Source organism: Saimiri boliviensis, chromosome 1 (genome assembly GCF_048565385.1).
Source record: "Saimiri boliviensis isolate mSaiBol1 chromosome 1, mSaiBol1.pri, whole genome shotgun sequence".
Taxonomy (NCBI): domain Eukaryota; kingdom Metazoa; phylum Chordata; class Mammalia; order Primates; family Cebidae; genus Saimiri; species Saimiri boliviensis.
The window spans coordinates 263057204-263072132 of NC_133449.1; the positions used below are offsets into that span (position 1 = coordinate 263057204).

Sequence of the window (14929 nt, forward strand, 5' to 3'; positions counted from 1 at the left end):
GAGCCCTATTTGAACCCTCAGTTTCCAGAGGTAAAATGCAAATCCACTGTGTTGCTTACTCGATAAAATCAACAACCCCCTGCCATCTGAGACACAGTTTAGCATTTTCACATTTACTACGTGCTGCCTCTGACTTTAACAAATAAAAAAAATTTTTTTTTAAGGAAGAGACACGGCTTTCACAAGAGTAATTTCAGAATTCTCCAAAAAGCAACAGAGCTTCTGTGGATGTTTTACAATGGTTCTTGATTTTAAAATACGGAGAAAGTGAATTCCCAGCTTGTTAACACTGCGCAGTACGTTCTACCGCTCAGCACTCTATGTCAGTGTTTTTAAATATTTTATTTCTTGCAGCTCACGTTTTTCCTGGAAGTATAGGAAATGCTATGGAAATTCGTGCAAAGTCATGTGTCTAGATATGGGCATATATACACTGTAAGGAAAGCAGATATATAATCGGGACATTTCATATGTAAATACGGTATGTTTTACATATGCACACATAGATTTCCCAGTAATTTAAGCATATTTGCATCTGCAAAGAGGGAGACGCGAATTTTTTCTAGGGGGGCAATGCAATCGCGCGATCAACTTCAGAAACTGCAGATCTGCGCAGGATCCGTTGTCCCTGGTCAGGAAAGTCAGAAGTAAAGGCAGCCCTTTGTTCGAAGGGCCCCAACGAGTTGGTTGGGGTGACTCCGGGTGCCACATCACTCGCAGTGGCAAGCCAGGGAACGGATCTGTGAAACGAAGCTCGGTGGATCCCACCCCTTTCCTCCAGAGCTTCCCTTTCCTGTCCTTATTTGCACCCGCCCCCCGCCCGCAGCGGTCTAGGGCTTTTGACTTGGCCCCGAACGCATTGCCCCTCCCGCCGCTGGGTCCCGGCGATCGCCCCCAGCTGGTGGGGCCCGCGGAGCCCAGGGGAGCCGCGTCCTCCGCGCCGCCGCTGCAGCGCGGGTTAAGAAACAGTTAAGTTTGGAAGACTCTGCAGACACGTTGAGGGGGAGTTACCAAGCCCAGGCAGCAAAAACATCCTGGCACATTCCTGGGGAGTCCTCAGCTGCCAGCATCTGATTAGAACCATATCTCCCTCCGGGAGTGGCCGCGCGGCCCCGAAGCTCCCGGCCGGCGGCTATTTAAGCCGGGCCCGCCGCATCCGCTGCGCGGCAGCCTGGAGGCTCCGGGCGCGGGGAAGTCATGCTCGCTTCGCGGACGCAATAGCTAGCCGGTGAGTAGCGTCCAAACCCTTCTTCCCTCTTGCTCCTTTTTTTTCCCTTATTTATTTATTTATTGCAACCCCCTTCTCTCCTTTGCTCTCCTTCTGTCTCCCCCGGCTCCCCCTTTTGGGTACAGACCTTGGGCTGTGGGGAATCTGAGACATGAGACCCTGTGCTTGGGGAAACAAGCTGTTTTGTGGCCTGACATCTGAGGAATGCTTCCACGGAACGTATTTACCTTTCGAATCGGACTCCAGATGCCCAGCTTGTGACATTTAACAAACGCCTCCTTTTGTGTCGTGTGTGTTTGTGTAAAAGGTCTGCGGGCAGCCCTCCTAGGACACTGGGGTGGCTGCTGACCGCCTAATTAACTCTTCCAAGGGTGTTTATTTTTGCCGTGTGACAAAGGCTGGCGACCTGGTTTGTGCCCATAAGAAGCTTTTTCCTGGTGACTGACAACATATGGCATGAAAATGTGAACTTTGTCTCGCACCAGCATTCCTAAAGAAGTTATCTACCCAAGGGACTTAACAAACTTGTTTTAAATCCCCCGGAGCAGGGAGCAAGGTTTATATGGTGCTTGCCTGCCTGCTGTAAGCTGGTTAAAAAGACTGAGTAAGAATTCTGAAAAAGGGGGGAAAAAATGAATGGGTTAAAACCATGGAGCCTCAGTCAACGTAGCGGTTTTCATAGCATAGAGCTGACTGTGTTATTTGTTTCTGCCTCTTTCCCTTTTGACTTAATTCTGAGCCTGGAATTCAGGTCTGCAATTTCAGCAGGGAGCTGTTTGAGTCTAAAGAGAAATTTAACTAGATTAAAAACGCTTAAGGAATCTGGATGTTATCTCCACCCCAACCACCCCCCACCTTTTCCCCTTTCTTTTTAGTTTGTGTTTGGAAGGAAGAGAGCTACTCTGTAAAACGAGAAGAACAGAAACAAGCTTCCAGACACATGGAAAGACTTAAAAATTATGGAGGGGCAACTTCATGAATTGTAAATGTTGCTCTATAAAGTGACTTAATGAAAAAATTTCTGGCCTTAGTCAGGCAAAGCAGGGGCGTGGGGGAGAAAGAGGTAAGATATAACTAATGCAAACAGAAGGAATGGGAGGGGAAAGAAGGCAGCTGCAGAAATGCCTTTGAGATGTCTGATAAGCTTCTTGGAATGGCTTTGATGCGATGTCTACTTGATCGTCCTTAAAATCTTGAGGTTGGAGTCTCACACAAAAGCACCTACTGAGGAGGGAAGAACTGGCTGGGGAGGAGGGGGCTTGCAGCTACCAAATAGCTCCTCACCATGCTTCTTACCCCAGCAGCCAGACCTGTGGAGGCTGCCTTTCTCTGGGCCAGGTGCCCCGCCTACCCCAGGTTCTGTGTCTCCCCTCCTAGAAGGGAAACGGCCCTCAGTGACACTGTATCAAAGTTTATTGCCTTGAGAATTTGGGAGTATTCGAGGCTTGAGCCCTTCGTAATCTTTGGAAAAGGACCTTTTTGATGAAGTGCTGGATATGTGGAAATAATGCCACACGTAAGACCACAAGGAGAGTACGATGGGAAAGTCTTCCAGAGAAAGCAAAGTGGCCTGGTGGTCTTTGCTAATGTCTATTTCTGGGGCAGACCACTTCTTCCAAATCCTTAGTCAGTTTCCTCCTAAGGCCAACTGAATTCGTTTTCCGGTTGTTGGTGAGTAACATCCCCTTCTTTTCCCACTCCCAGCTCGGTGGCCTTCTGATCCAAATGACTGCCCTAGAAACCAGTTCTTTTTCAGCTATGACTGCCTATGCTTTAATGTATAACCAGAATAAATAGATGGCAGAGGAATGTCTTCCAACTTTGAGCTCTTACACATATGTATTTGCCATTTTGGGGATCTTTGATCTTGATGGTTGATCTTTACCTGAGGATGTAAGCCAGGGACAAAGGCACTTGTTAAAAACCTTGTCTAATTTGTGAAGGACAAAATCCAGAGTTTGCATTTCTACTAAAGACTTTTATAGTTTTAGATTAAACTGAAAGTCCAAATTCCTGTGCATTAGGCCTGTTTGTTGTCTTGCTCCAAAGGTTGAATGGATTTCAGCCGCCTTGTTTGGGTGGAAGGGTACTGCTTTTAAGGCACTTGTTGGCATGAAGGTAGTTCAGGGACCTCTGGCAGCTGCTGACCAGCTGGTTGGGGATGATATTTACTGGCCTGCTTAACCAGGCCTCGATTACTTGAAGGTTAAGGTGAAGGTTAAGGGAGCAGGAAGATACCTTCCTTGCTGAGTGACTCCTGCCCAGGCAGGAGGCTTTGCTGTGACATGGGCTCTTGGTGGTGCTGTGAATACATTCTGCATCATTTCTAAGTCTACCCTCATATGTTCATAAGCCTAAATTTGCTACCACTGATATTTCACCTGGATAATTTTGGAGGCTGCGTGTGTTTCTCTTCTTTATTCTCTAGACCTGAGGATTTAATTATTGCTCTTTTAAAAGACAAAGCCGAGATGCTGAAACGCTTGGGAAATCTGCTGAGAGTGAGCCCTCCTGGGGTTTGAAGCTGTCCTAATGCTCATCAGAACATACCTTTCCCAGCTGGAAAGATTTGAAAGCTTACTAGCCAGGAAGGTTTAGGTAACTAACCAAACACATAAGGTTTTCTACTCTTTAGACAGAACCAGAATGGGAACCAGATTGGCAATATGAAACACCTGAGTAACACGATGTGGTATTTTAAAATTCTCCCTGGCATTGCTGTGTAATTCTGAAGTCAAAGCTGTGCCCCCAAACTGCACAAAGGTTGGCCAAAATCATATTTAGATGAAACAGATTTTTTTGTTTTGTGTTTTTGAGACAGAGTCTCCCTCTGTTGCCCAGGCTAGACGGCAGGGTGTGATGTTGGCTTACTGCAGCCTCCACCTCCTGGGTTCAAGTGATTCTCCAGCCTCAGCTTCCTGAGTAACTGTAGTTACAGGGACCCGCCACCATGCCTGGCTAATGTTGTTGTTGTTGTTGTTGTATTTTCAGTAGAGACGGGGGTTTTACCATGTTGGCCAGGCTGATCTCGAACTCCTGTCCTCAAGTGATCTACTCGCCTCGGCCTCCCAAAGTGCTGAGATAACAGGCATGAGCGACCACACCCGGCCAGATGGAACCGATTTAACATCAGTCACGTATCTCTAAGGGAGACCCAACTCACGATAACATATCCTGACTGGATTAACCAGTGGGAATCAGAAGGAAAGCAGACTCCTTAGTGTTTACTTAAAGACAAAAACCCAAAAAATTCCTGATGAGGGGAACCAATGATGCCTGGTATGGACACAGAGGGCCAGCATTCAACACTAGCTGCTTCCAACAGGGCACAACTGGGCAGTAGTTGAGAACTACTTTCTGAAGTACTATTGCCTAGATTCCAATCCTGGCTACGGGATTGCAGGTTTCATGGCCTAGGGCACATTCCATAACCTCTCCGTACTTCAGCTTTCTGGGAAGAAGAACAGTACCTACCCAGGATTGCTGGGAAGACAGTTAATCTAACATACTTGGAATAGTTTTTTCCATCTGATTTTGAAGGTTTTGCTTGTTTATTTGTTATTGCTTCCCCGTGAACAACTGAATTAAGAGTCTTTGGGAAAACTGAAGGCAAAAGGAAAATTTCTTCATGAAAATTGAATACCCCTCACCTACCTGAAAAAAGGTTAATTATTCAAGCACTTGATTTTAATAAAGCCAGCGGGTTTGCTTGTGCTCACACTGGAACACACAGGGAGTTACTCTCTGTTCTCGGCCTGGAAGCCTGCACTTTGGTTTGGTCAGGCTGACCTCGCTGGTCTCAGTTACGTCCTCACCATGCCCTCTCAGACTCCCAACAGAGAAGGAGCAATCTTTCCCCCTGAAGTCAGCATGATCACAGAAGGAAGTGGGAAAGGAGGACCACCCGGCCTAAACTGTATGACTAGGCTAGAAATAAAAATTCTTCCGAGTGTGTGGAGGCCCCATGCTATCCTTGCCCTCATAGCTGGGCAAGTTGCCATGGTTACTCCCCTTCCCGCATCCTTCTACCCTGGAAGGAAGCCTGCCTCTCTAGGGCAAGTAGAATCTGAACAAATTTCTTCCTGGTCTAAAAATGGTAGTTACTAAGTGAAGTAGAATCTCCTCTCTACTTACATCACCCCCACCAAACTTATTATAATCCCAGTACTTGATTTTCTAACCTTCCTAATTCTTGCAGCATCTAGAGAGCAAAACATAAAAGCGTATGAAATTTCCGGAATCTAAAAGTTACTACCTCAATATAGAAGCAGCCTGGCAATTTTTTCCTACTACACTTATGCAGGCTAGTTAGAGGCAAGTGATTTTTAACGAAGTTCAACTGGTAAGAATCCTAAGTGAATGGGGCAGGCTGAGTGAGTGTTAAGTTGAAGGAAAACAGAATGTATGAGGGCTGTCACTTCGATTTTCAGGAAACCATAGAGTAAAGGGAGCAGGTAGATAGGAAGTAACAATCTAGAACTCTGAGTTTGAAGCACTGTTCAACCTAAAGAAATTTGGGTTAGGAAAATATGGTTTAATGTTGTCTCTTGGTTAAATAAAAACAAAGCTACCTTATTTCTACCTAGCAATATGATGCAAAAGGTTACTCCCCAAAAGACTCAGATCTCAATGTGAAAGATGAGCTGCCATACACAAGTTTGCACCTGACAAATTAATTCAGTCTTTCAAAACGGTACATTTACCTTGATGCATATTTCACAGCTTAGAAGAACTCATCTAAGACAGTAGTTCTCAGAGTTGATTTCCAAACCAGCAGCATCAGCATCAGCTGGGGACTTGTCAGAACTGCAGACTCTCAGTCCCCATCCCAGATCTCCTAAACTCAACTCCGGCAGTAGGGCCCATCCAGCTGTACCTAAAGTAGCTCTCCACCACGTGATCTAAGAGTAACTTCCATAATTCAGTGGTTTTATGATTCATTTGTTCAGTGAAAATCATAACAAAGTATTTGAATTCCTTCAGTAATGGAGACAATAAAGCAAAAGCATTTAAATACAGTGCAGTTTAACTGAATCTGAGGATGCAGAAAGATTAAAAAGCATGGACTTTGGACATTTCCCCTATATCCCAAGTATAGCTTTCTTGATCCTAGGAAATCCAATATACTTTTTGATTGTATATTATCACCTCACTTCTTTTTTTTTTTTTTTTTTGAGACGGAGTTTCGCTCTTGTTACCCAGGCTGGAGTGCAATGGCGCGATCTCGGCTCACCGCAACCTCCGCCTCCTGGGTTCAAGCAATTCTCCTGCCTCAGCCTCCCGAGTAGCTGGGATTACAGGCATGCGCCACCATGCTCAGCTAATTTTTGTATTTTTAGTAGAGACGGTGTTTCACCATGTTGACCAGGATGGTCTCGATCTCTTGACCTCGTGATCCACCCGCCTCGGCCTCCCAAAGTGCTGGGATTACAAGCGTGAGCCACCGCACCCGTCCCTCACCTCACTTCTAAATCCTTTGCCATCTACTGGGGTTTTTAAAGAGTATAATTAATCTCCATTTATTAGGAGACTGTCCCAGTTACTTCTTTTAAAAAAGATTCTAGTAAACTAGATCATTATGCTTGAACCAGATGGTTTTCTGTCACCTCTAAAACTTTTTATGCCATGTCCAGAAGTGCAGATGAAGGTCTCTCCATAAATGAGTCCACTTCACTTAGTTTTTGTAAAGTTTAGTGGCCAATGAAGACTGCTCCTTTCTCCCATTGACTTTCACTTTAAGTAGCTTGCAAAAAAAATATATCTCCATTTCTTGGCTCCAATGTGATGAGTATCTTGCCCAAGGTATTTTCATTAAGTAATAAAGCTAGGATTCAATTATGAATCTTTATAATTTGCATCTTGGTGTTTATCTGAATACTTAGCAGTTACCTACTATGTGAAGTCTGATGCTAGGTTAGCAATGGAAAAACTCACGGTGAACAGAAACCGAAACAAAAGTCTTCCTCATGTGCGGCAAAGGACGTAGGATGGAGAGTTAAACAGACTTGCATGAGCATGGCAGTGCTGCCATTTCCTGGACACGTTATTCAATGGCTCTGGCCCTTAGTTGCCTCACCTACCTGCAAAAACAGTCCTAAGAAGACCTGATGTCAAGCAGAGATCACATCTTAAACTGAAAAATACAAGGGTGTCATGTGCAAGTATATAATAGGAACTCCGATTTTGAAGAGCCAACATAGATTAAGAGCTTGGGTTCTGCAAATGACTGCCCACAGCCCAGCTTTGCCATGTAAGACAAGCTATATAAGGCCTAAGCTTCATTTCTCCATCAGGAAAATGAGTTGCCTCGATTTTAAAATTAAAGATTCTCTGAGCTCCTGCAGCTGCTTCTGAAATGTACCTGTCCTAGAAATACAATTCTCAATGTAATAAGTAAGCTGATATTTTTTAAATGATGTTGTTCTCATTGTTTTTGAGTGTCAGGCAAACTAAATTCTAGAGATCCACACATTCAGTCTGAAAAGTAGAACACTGTCTTTCCTATGTACCTTTAAACTAGTAAATGTGAATATCAGGAGGAGAATGCGGCAGTGCTTCATAAATCAGTAGAGAGGCACACAAATATTAACTTTCAGCTGTCACTGAAACTTCATCTGAGCAGGGCAGTCAGGTCCTCTTAAGGTCTATAGTTAATCCTTACCCAAAGAACTGGAAAGTGAATAACTTCATCTTTAATTGTGTCCATATTGAACACAGCTGCCCTCCCTGTTCTAAACATTTCATCCAAATGATCTCACTTATTTTTTATATTTTAAGTGTCCTTTTAGGGGGCCAAGACCTGGTCTAGTCTTCTGTAATATGTAACTCAGATGCTAAAGTGCTTTTTGTCACCATTTAGTGCAACAGAAATAAACCAAATGTGTGTGAACATATGTCAGAGAGCTGGCATAATCATATGAAGCATGCTAAACCAGTTTGGCTTTGGGATGAAATGTTAATCTGCTAGGGAAACATACAATTGCCCTCTGAGTCAGATCAGCAGTTGCAGTGGCTACGCATAGTAGGCACTCAAATGTCCATCCTTTAAAGGGAAGTCTCAGCTGTGCTTTAATTATATTAGCATTGAGGTTTGTTGTTATTGTTATATGATTTTGTTTTCTGTTGTTCCCTGCCCCCTTTACCACTAAAATTAAACAACTTAAATGCAGTTCACTTTTGAAGTAGAAAACAAGTATGTAGCAGATAGACAGGCTTTTCCATTAATGGTTGGTTGCTAATAAGGAAGTTCAATATTGATTTCTGCCTGGGCTAAGGTTCGACTATAGCTGAGGCTTTTCAGAAAGGATACACATACTAGAATTGAAATGATAGATAATTATATTTAATGTTCATGCTGTCTTCTAAAGGATAGCTTGATGTGGAAGATGCTTGCTGCACTGCCTGAAAACTTGTTCTTTGTGATTTTTGATTTCTCTAACTGATCTAAAGTCCCCAGTGACTAAAAGTTGATGGTAATTGAAAGTTGGATGCAAATATTTACCTTATCCCTGCTAGGGAACACATACCTATCAACAGCTGCCTGTAAGATATTTAGAGAAAATAGTAACTACTCAACTAACATATGATTTTGTTGTAGTTAAGTGTTACAGAGTGTTGTGTGGGTCCAGGAGACAAAGGACATTGGTGTGTTCATGGATCTGGCTTTTAAAGGAACAATGGAAGTCAAATAAACAAAGGTAGGGAGAGAAAATGCATTTTAGGCAGAAGCACACATGCAAATCATGCAGTTGGGTGAATTTAGGTTATGCCTAAATATCTCTGGCCAGTTTGGCCAAGAGCAGGTGGCACAGGGCTGAGAAGTGTCTGAGTTTGAAAAGGAGAGATGAATCGTGCTGAGCCATGAATGTCAGGATAAGAATTTTGATCTTTATTTGCCAAGCACATCTCTTCATTGAAGCAGGAAAACCAAATGCTGATTAGAATAACTCAGCCTGGCTCTATTGGCAGAATGCGTTTGAGTGGAGATTGCTTAGTAGTTGAAGAGGAACTTGTATTTCTTTAAAAATCATCAAAGCAGAGAAAAGGTTTGCCTAACCTTATTAAGGAGCAGAGAGAAATATGTATTTACCCCTAATGTTTTAAGTGCACTGCTCATTAATAGACTGTGTTGAGCCTAGAAATGTAGGGCAAATAATTTTCTGATCCTAAAAGTTTTATTGAATTGAGGGAAGAGCTCTATAGGAATCAGAGGGCAATGACAGGTCAGGGCAAATGTGGGAAAATAGCTGGTGAGAGCACAGTGAAGACTTCCCTGAGACCACACATCATGGGTGGCCTTGGAATGAAGGTTTTCACGAAATTCAAGAAGGTGAAGGCAGTACATATCACAGGCTAGCAGGCAACATAAGAAGGCCTGGTGTGGGTGTGTGTGTGTGTGTGTGTGTGTGTGTGTGTGTATGTGTGTGTGTGTGTGTTCGTGTCTATTAAGGGGAAACGGAAGACAACAGCTTCTTCAGAGAGCAGGTGGCCATGTACATGTATAGTCTGCAGCCTGATTAGAAGGGCTTTGAATCTCACCTGAATGTGAATGGAGGAATTGAACACTGATACCTGATTAATACAAAATCAGGAAAGCTAGGAGGCCAGTAAAACCTCCTACCAAAATTTAGCCATAAAGGGAGGTCAGTTACAGTTAGAGTCTCTTACACCTTAGATTCTCATTGAAGCCCTTTGGAGATAGAATAAAAAGCTCATTCTACAAAGTTTGTTTTTTCACTTCAAGTGTTTTAAATATATTAAGGAGTACCTATGCTATGTATGTAGAAAAGATCAACATACACCATAATATAAGTCCGCTAATCATGAGAGATATGTATGATACAACGTGGTATAACTTTTTAGGGAGGAGGAGCTCAGGGTGGCCGTGAGGTGAGGTTGGGGAGAAATGCTGGAACTAAATAAAAAAATATATAATGGGGAGGGGGAAGAGGTATGAAAATAAAGGGAAATTATGAAAAGTAGAGTTTCAGAGGTTTGACATACTCATTAAACATGAGCAGTTTAGGATAAAATCTTGGCCTCATTCTAAGCTGCAGACAATACTGTTGTGGATCTTTTAGGTTTATCTGCATACAAAGTACATTCTTTAATGCTGTTCCCACATAGTGTATATTGATGCAAGTGTTCAGTTTTCTGTACGAGAACTCTTTCACAGAAACGGTGGGCACAACCATGTTCCGTGTTTGGGTCTGTGCTCTTACACTTCATGCAGCCAACATTTGTGGAGGGCTCACTACCTGTAGTGATCATGAAGTCCGTTTCCTTGATGAAGAAGACTGCTACCTGGTTGTCCCTTGCTAATGCTCTTGTGACTTGGTAGGGCTCTTTAAATAACCAAAGCCAACTATAAGGACCCTTGGTTACATTTTCGTAATATTGTTTCACTGAAATCTGAGATTCAATGTTTGGCCTGATCTGAAAGCGACATTCTTGTATTCTTAGAAAATCTGATAATTAAGAGTACCATAGCACATGTCTGGTTCTAGAATACAGAAGTTCCCTGAATTGCTTGTCCTTCTTAAGTGGCAAAACTGAATGCCAAATGAGCATAGTGTTTCTTCTGGTGTTTATGAAGGTAGTGTTGACTCAGAACTTTGGATTTTACGATAACTTTGAAGGAAACATCACTGATACTCTTCAGCACCTTCATGTATAACAGAATTTCTCCCTCTGGCACTGCCATACAGATGCTCCTTCAGATTGCAGTGTGGTTACAGGGAGGCTCACAAATATGAAATGTAAATATCCCCCCAATTCATGTCATAATTTTAAAACTGTTGAGGAGGATTATTAACCCTTGAGACAACATTTGCATCCTTCCATAATTGATATCAATATAGCAATTTAATATAATTCCTTGAAGTAATACTACTTTTGCTTTCTTTTATGAAGTGTTATTCATAGCAATGAATCTTTCTATCCTAATCAGAAACAATTCCTCCAAAATACATAGCATCAGTTATAACTGTCACCTGCTTGTTCTTTCTCCCCTACATATTCTCTAAGCCCCCTGAGAGTAGAGACAATGTCTATTTTATCACTGTATACCTAGGATAATGAAGTGCTTGGCACATAGTAGGTGTTCAGTAAACAATAACCAGATGGCCAGGTGAGTGAGTAGCTCAAGCCACTTTCATTTACAACATCAGTTGCAATTTATTATAGAGCGAGCAAAATGGAAAACTTTAGCTTGCCTTATCATCTGTTGGTATAAGTAAAACAGTTCTGAGCCCCCCCTTTTTTTAACTTTAAGGTTATTTATAACGAGCAATATCCATATGTTCTTCTAGTTTATATCTGCTCAGGGCCTGAGGAAGGCAGACAAGCTGTTACTGAAATTCTCCAGATGGTGTGGTCTTTCCAAGTTGCTAGTGTAACTTCTACCAATGGAGTATTCATTATTGCTCATGTGTATCTGTCTGACCTGATGGGTGTAATCACCTGGCTAATGAGAATTGTAGTGAATAGTTTTCAGTCTGATATTTCATCCACAAACAACTTCTTATTCTCCTTTTAAAAGTATCCACCAAATTGTTTATAAAATTATGGATAAAATTTGAGAAAATAGATGAGACCTTTGGCTCAACACTGGATAATTACAGCTGTTTTGACTTAGCACAATTTCCACCCAAATCAAAGAAACTTGTTTTGTTTTTTATTTCCCTGTGCAGCTGTATTGTGAGTTGGGATATCCATCAGGCTCTTTAAAATGCTAAAATTAGGTCACAAACTCATTACTGTCTGTGCACACCCCAGCATGTCCAAGAACCCCAGGCTGGAAACCAACTGATAGGCCGTCCACTGACCAACTTTCAAAATCCCAGCATAAGAGTTTCCTGAATATTACTTATTATTTGACTGAAAACTTACTGTTGAATTTTTAATATATCAGGAGGTTTCCCCAACTCTGGTTAGGTATCATTTAATGATGCCTAAGATGAAAGTGTTGACTGCTGACCATGGGCAGCGTTCTATAGGATTTTAGATGTGCTCATGTTCATGTGTGGTTTCCCTTCATTTTTGAGTTTAATTGAAAGTGGCTGAACCCTACAGCATCTTCATGACTATCTTTAGCCCAAGTTAGACTATAGACTTGTACCTACATTTTAAACTTTGCTATCTGCCAAATTAGAGCATCTCTAAGGATTTTAATTTTTAAAATAGAGAAAAGTGTGTCACCCAGTATCGCTTATTCTAAATGTATAAGAACAGAAATCTGTCTTTTTCCCTTCTACCACCCTTGTTAACCAGCATTTTCTTGGCACTGTTCTTTCCAGACTTTCAACAGTTTTATGGAAAAACATATATAAATTGGGAAAATATTACATTAATATATTCTGCTTCAAACAAGAGGCTCTAATTACATGACTATCTTAATAGCTGCCGTTTACAAAAGATGTTCTTTTTTTGTTGTTTTTAAGGAACTCACATTTCAAAATGTCATTTCACTTCATATACATTTCTATAAAAAGGACGATTGTAGAGTGTAAGATATAATGGCCTTTGACTTTTTAAAAAGCCACCTTTAAGACATTTTATTTATTTGAAGTTTGAGGGTCACTGTGCATCAGAGCTTGGCAAGATGGGATAACCTTGAATCTAACGTTTGAGATTGTTAGTCCTTAACCTTTCAATTAAAAGGCTTTGTTTCCAGAAATTAGCCAAATAGTTGAAAGAAACTGGCAATGCTGAATCACTCCAAAGGGCAAGTCCATGCAACTGTCATACTGCAGAGCTCTTTGACTTTGATGCCATGTCCCTGTACTGGGATTTGTCAACACCCCAACAACCACCTGAAAGTCCTCTTTATCCCATCTAGACAAAACAGAGAGCTATTGGCCATCCTAATCCAGCTTGACCCAGCCTTTAACCTTTTCCCCCTGGTATACCCCAGCATAGGCCCTGTATTCTAGCCAAGCAGACATGAATATCTTTTATGCATTGCTATTAATTCCTCTTTCCTGAAAGTACTTTCTGGCTATGCACGATGTCCCAGTCTTTGAAGAACTAACTTAATTATCTCTTTTGTTGTGAAGCAAAGAGATTAGAGTATATATATTAGGCTGGTGTGACTTGCAGATTGCTGCTTCACTCCTGTGCTTCAGCCTTCCCTCCTGTATAAGGGGGATGATACTGTCCCGGATTAAATGAGAATGCCTTAGCATCACACCTGGTATATAATAAACATTCAGCAAATTTAACTTTTAAAAATCTAATATTCTGTGTTTCTAAGGAACATGTCCAGGACACTCTCAGCGTTGGATTCCCAAATCTACTTTCCTCTGCTCTCCTTTCTCCCCAGAGTATTTCTCATCTTCTGAAAGTCTACACTCCACTTACGTTTTGCTCCCTGTTAGAAAATAAACCCTATCAGGGAACAGATCTTTATTTTGCTCATTGGTATAGCTGAAGCTCTAGAAGAATGCCTGGCACTTAGTAGGGATGTGGTTTTGATCACATGAATTAACTTGCTGGTACGGATCACTGGAATTCCAAACTTGGTTTCTAGTGTCTACATTGTAATGGCTTTGAGATGGGATCAGTCAACCCTCTGAACAACAACAACAACAAAGGCTGCCAGCGTCTGAAGGTTTTTCCAGTTTTGTCATAGTCATGGCTTCACAGCAAAATCTAGGGTAGCTAGCTGCCTACCATTTGCATCGTCTCTCTGGCCATGCACAATGTGAGATAAATGACACACTCTTAAGGGTCAAAAGACATTTGTTTTTTTTTTATTTCCCCCTTAAGGGAATGTTTGGGACCCAGGTGCAAATATAAAATAGCATTTAGGGTAGGAATCCACCTCAGTCCTGGAGAGTAAATGACAGACTTGGAGAAGGGAACTTGATTCACATCTCACCTCTGATAATAACTCTAAAGTAGAACTTTGCTTATTTTAGAGGGACTGTGCAAACTTGGTAGTGTTGTTTCTCTCACTGCTTTCCTTGGTGGAACTAATTGTTTATATGTTTCTATAGTATGTTAATTAAGGAATACATTGCTAGTTAAAAAACATTGCAACTATAAATATTTTTCTAATTTCACATTTTGCTTTACTGAAAGGCTGCTGCTGGGTGTGGAAGGGCTTGGTCACTACTTTTGGAGGATTTGTCTTAACTTCCTTGTCTGCAATATTGAGTCTTTTTAATAAAGATTGGATTAGGAACTTAATAGTGGCTTTCAAAGAAGGCTTGTCTTTGCATAGGGCTATAGAGTTCAGCTAAGGAAACAAATGATCTAATTGCATTCTCTGATGCTAAAAATGCCTACACAAGACGACTAGAAAATAGCAGATGCTACCGTGGAGTGAATCCTCTGAAACTTCTAGGACCAAATCAAGTTACTTTTATTTAATGACTATAATAAGAATCATACAGTGAGGCTACAAATGGAGCCCCTCTCTAATCACTTGTGTCCATCCCACATTTCCCTTAAGTATTAAAATGACAATTGCTAGTAGGTACAGAGTTTTGCAACAGGTCATTTGTGGTTCAGAGAGCAGAGGAGACTGCTCTGACAGAAAATAAAAGCTAATGAAACATCTTGCTTAAGTATTACATTTTTTATGAACCAAGGAAACTTCCTTTATTATGACTCATTGATGTTGACATTCCCGGGTAGACTAACCAGAAACCTGTTTTTAGTTCAATGTAAATATGAATATTTCATGAAGGGCAAGAG

General features: G+C 41.6%; 1 protein-coding gene across 5 annotated transcripts in view; it reads left to right on the forward strand.

The window, feature by feature from the left end:
- The first annotated feature begins 883 nt into the window (after positions 1 to 883).
- The window catches only part of DAB2 (DAB adaptor protein 2), a 54612-nt gene continuing 40566 nt past the window's right edge, over positions 884 to 14929 (forward strand). For 3 of the 5 annotated variants that reach the window (XM_074386402.1, XM_074386397.1, XM_074386399.1), the window contains exon 1: positions 884 to 1228. The gene's annotated coding sequence lies outside the window, so the exon portion shown is untranslated. The remainder of the gene's footprint in view (positions 1229 to 14929) is intronic. The other 2 variants (XM_010336653.3, XM_003925906.4) reach the window with 1 other exon arrangement.